The following is a 5,000-nucleotide window of genomic DNA, read 5'->3' on the forward strand; positions in this document are numbered from 1 at the left end:
TGATAAAAAATAAAATTTTGGACTATTTCTACAGATGAAAATCAGGGCAAAAGAACATAAGAATGAAGGAGACTGCAAGAGACCATAAGGCCTATACTAGGCAGTTCCATGTCCATTATCACCTGTCATCCCCACCCATAAGTTGTTTTACTTTCTCTTAAAGGAACCTGTAGTTCCAGTGCTCACTACATGGGTTACTCAGCGGCTATCTACAAGAAAATAAACATCAAAATAACCTTAACAAGATAACTTTATAAACACTATAAGGCATCAATCATAAAAAGGTTAGATGGTTTGCATTCTGCACCCAGATAAAGCCTGGAGGTACAGATGACCCTTACATCTATTCATGTCCGGTGGAGCCCAGGGCGAGGCCCGGAGGCTGCACCTCTAAATTCCGGGAAGAGAGATGCAATGCAGGTGCAGAGATCCCCGGTCATAAAGAAAATAGCGACATGCGCAGTGACTGTCTTCTTATGGTTCGGAATGCGCAGCATATTGCAGGGGACAGCTGATTACATTTATCTTAGTTATCATTTCCATTTTTATTTATTTGTTTGTGTATCTTAATTATTTATTTATCCATTCCTTTGTCTATTCAAAATAGGCAAGTTAGACAGGTTACATTTGGTGAGATAACGCAGGTTAAGATTTTTTTTTTCTTGGCCTCGCCGTCGGTTCAAATACCAAGATGGACCATAACGTGGGAGCAGGTAACATTAAGCAGTGAAGGGGAAAGCGTCCGGACTCGCCTCCCGCCTTGCCACGGCGATCCCTGCCCGATTCCACCACCCTACACCGTCTCACCTGACCAAACCATAAACAAAAGAACCAAACACTGTGTCATCCCGCCCTGTATATGAAAGCGAGCGTGGCTGTGGTTGTATTTGCCTGAACGCATTGAAATTGAGTCTATTCACTAAAAATGATAATGTCAGATCGGCCCCAAGACTTTCTACAGTCTTGGTCTATGACTACGGGCGCCGCCCTTTGTGAGGGTTATACAGTGCATGCATACATAAATACTGCGTCTGCTAACTTTGAAAGATCGAAGAGAAAGAGGTGCTGTGTGATGTGATTACAGTATTCAGGTCATCAATGGGGGTAGATTGCATTGGCAGAAGATATCTCTTGATTAAGGATGGGAGGGATGGTCATGGGAACACATTAAGAAATACAGTTTTCCAAATAGATGCATAAATACTGTACTTGGAACAGCTTAGATGATATAGCCCAAGCTGGAACAATACATGAATTCAAATCTAAACATGATAATTGGAAATCAAGGATAGATTAAGTTGGAACTGTACATGGATTTGAGGCTAGTTATGAAATTAGAGAATAGGAGACGGGAGCGTTGTTCCTTTTCTGTATACTACAATTAGGTAAATACATATATTGAAGACGGTGGAAAAAAGATGGATCTATTTAAAAGTTTATTCCTGATGTATATGTGTACACATACATGCATAGGTACATACATACATACATAAATACATATACATACATAGGTACATACATGCACATACATATATACATAAGTATGCAGCAAAAATCACATAAACATGTGATTCTAAAAATGAAAATGAACATCATGATAGAGTAAGGCCGAGCGGTTTCGTCTCATTAGGGCATTCGTACTAATAACATGAAAGCACTCCGATTTTTTCTATCTTCATTTTATTTTATCTTATTTTTTGCATAAATGGGTATGCCTCAGCATATCATAGTACATCAGAAAATATTATTGTTTGAAAGTAAATGGAATTATAATTGATCTAAAAATACGCCACACTTTTTTAAGTCCCCTGGACGCGTTTGTGTCATCCTCCATTTTGCTAAATATGTGGAATCTATACTTTAGAGGCTTTTATCAGGCTGTTGGGTTAGGTTAGCTAGTTTCTCAGGTTAACTGTAGGCATTTAGGTGGCTAGAAAAAAAATTAGTTAGGTTTAATAGGACATGTACTGCCATACATTGGCTGGGGTTTTTCAAAATATCGCCGCACCGACGCAGATTTTAATAGATTATGGCGTGTTGTTTACATATAGATGGCGATACCGTAGTCTCAATTTAGTTTTCATGTGAATGGGCGCTTTTCCAAAGTGCGCGATGGCTTGTATGCATAAAATATCACCAGATCATCCAAGAAAAACAGATTAAGCAGAAATACCGCTTACTGGCGCAGGTCATTAAGTACAGAGAAATGTTACCTCAGATGGTGTGTGTGTGTGTGTGTGTGATTCACCATGGTCTTGGATCCCGGAAGAGCTCAGAGCTCATATATGACCGATCAATGGGTACTGCTGCGACCTTACACGTACACACAACCCTAACTCCCCGCCAACGAGAGTTGGAGTAACGACTCGCAGCGCAGCGATACTAAAACCATTTTAACCCCGAGTGGGATTCGAACCCGCCCAGGGCTGGTGTGTGTGTGTGTATGTGTGCGTATGTGTGTGTGTGTGTGTGTGTGTGTGTGTGTGCTCGCGCACGTACATCCAAGGATCTATATTCTTCCTGCATATGTCAAAATCTGGTGGCACATATTAAAGAGAAAAGACGCTATGGACAGATAGAGGAGGAGGAAGAAAAGGAGGAAAGAGAAAGAGGGAGAGGACTCTGATGTAAAGGGCATTGACTAGAAATAATCAGAGAGAGAGAGAAATTCGACATTTCTTCCTCCTCAGTAGCATCGCCTTTCCCGCCTAGCAAGTATCCTCGGAGACCAAATCTTATTTCTTATCTATTTGTCTATTCATCATATTTATTCGTTCATTAATTTTTTAGGGGGCGAGGGAGGGACCAAATAATTTAGAAAATAACGAAAATAACGGTCACCACTAACCACACCACGACACTCCCAACGCGACCAAGATTTAGCAGAGTGCTGATCATCATCATTCACCAGTTTGATGTTGATCAACTTCTGCTCTACGATCACCGCTTTGTGCTGACGACGATGATGAGGCAAACACGGGGGCAATTTCCCAACTCTCTGGCTGCCAAGATCTGCTTCATAAATGTTCTTATCACTGCCGCTAGGCGATTTTATTCCATTGGTGGGATACGACCTTCCCTTTGATTATATATAGACGAGAGGAAAACGGTACCAGAACAATGCCAAAGCATCGGATCGTCTATAAGGAGATCCAATCCCTTATTTGCGGCCGGAAAGAAGATATGATCCCTTATTCGGCCACACACTTTATAGATTTTCCTCTAGCTAAAGTCGCTAGAGGATTTTATTCAATCGGGGCTGAATATCCCCTCTCCACGTGATTAATTGATTTCTTTGGAGTCGTTCGCATCATCATTTGCATCATCATCATCACCAGCATTACTACTGACATCACCCCTACGATCATCATCTTTATCATTATCATCATCGTCATCATCATCAACTTTATCATCATCATCTTTATAATCAGCGTCATCATCATCACCATAGTCATCTTTATCATCATCATCATCTTCGTCATCATCATCATTGTCATCATTGTCATCATCATCATCATCATCATCATCATCATCATCATCATCATCATCATCATCATCATCACCACCACCACCACCACCACCACCACCACCACCACCACCACCCTCTCCCTCTCCCTTACCCTCTTTTTCCACCACTTACCGCTCCCTCGCTTCCCTTCCCGCCCTCCCCCTGGCCTCCCTCCCTCCCTCCCTCTAAGGACCTCTCCCTCTGACCAGTTCCCTCGAGGGAAAAGAGCCGGTGGGGGGAGGGGGGCGAGTAGGGTGAGGGAGGACGGGGGAGAAGGAGACGGGGGGCGGGGGAGGGGGCATCTGGAGGTGATGGGAGGACAGATCGATTATCCACCTACTTGGTAAATCTCAACCGAAAGGTTTCACGACCTGCGGACTGATATGGTCGAATTCTGGACGGAGGTATTATTTTCGGTCGAGTTTTTTTCCCTATTGCTTTGTTGGATGTTTGCTTATTTGTTCCTTTGTTTTTTTGTTTGTTCACGAGAAATATGATTCTGTACATCGAGGGAGAGATTTTTGTTTGTATACCCGAGGAAGTATATGGGATAATTACTTACACGCTACTTCAAATCATTCCAGAGAGAGAGAGAGAGAGAGAGAGAGAGAGAGAGAGAGAGAGAGAGAGAGAGAGAGAGAGAGAGAGAGAGAGAGAGAGAGAGAGAGAGAGAGAGAGAGAGAGAGAGAGACGAGAGAGAGAGAGAGAGAGAGAGAGAGAGAGAGAGAGAGAGAGAGAGAGAGAGAGAGAGAGAGAGAGAGAGAGAGAGAGGGAGGCATCCATTTCGTTGCCCAAAATCTCGCCAATCAGATCCTACCCCACCCTCAAAAAACAAAATAAAGCAATAAAATAAAAATATATATAAATAAATAAGTAAAATTGATTAATATATAAATATACAGATATATGAATAAATAAACAAGTAAATGGATAGATAAATAAACAGAAAATAAATGATAATACTAATAACAACAACAACAATGATTAATGATAATAATAATGACAACAATAATGACAATAATAACAATAACATTAATAATAATAACAATAATAATAATAATAATAATAATAATAATAATAGTAATAATAATAATAACAACAATAACAATTATATTAGCAATAATGACAATAAACAATAGTAATAATAGTAACAATAACAATAATAATAACAATAGTGATAATAATAATATTAACAATAATGATATTTCTTGACATGAGGCAGACTAAAATCTTTGAAGATATGATTAAATCCCTTCGTTGTGCCCCCTTCCGTCAGCCAGAACAAAAGCTATGAAGGACACCAGCACGCCAGAGACCATAAGGCATAAACAAGGCAGTTCCACGTCCTTTACCACCTGTCATCCCCATCCATAAAGTTGTCTAGTATTTTCTTAAATCGACCAGTAGTTCTAGAACTCACTACATAAAAACATAAGACTGGAGGAGACTGCAAGAGACCATAAGACCTACATTAGGTAGTTCCACGTCCCTT

The 5,000-nt window shown here is 40.5% G+C and overlaps 1 protein-coding gene across 1 annotated transcript in view; it reads right to left on the reverse strand.

Moving 5' to 3' along the window:
• Positions 1-5,000, reverse strand: part of LOC143038676 (uncharacterized) — an 82,739-nt gene that overhangs the window by 26,105 nt on the left and 51,634 nt on the right. The window lies entirely within an intron of this gene.

Source organism: Oratosquilla oratoria, chromosome 24 (genome assembly GCF_046742065.1).
Source record: "Oratosquilla oratoria isolate Oo_2021 chromosome 24, ASM4674206v1, whole genome shotgun sequence".
In the NCBI taxonomy this organism is placed as follows: domain Eukaryota; kingdom Metazoa; phylum Arthropoda; class Malacostraca; order Stomatopoda; family Squillidae; genus Oratosquilla; species Oratosquilla oratoria.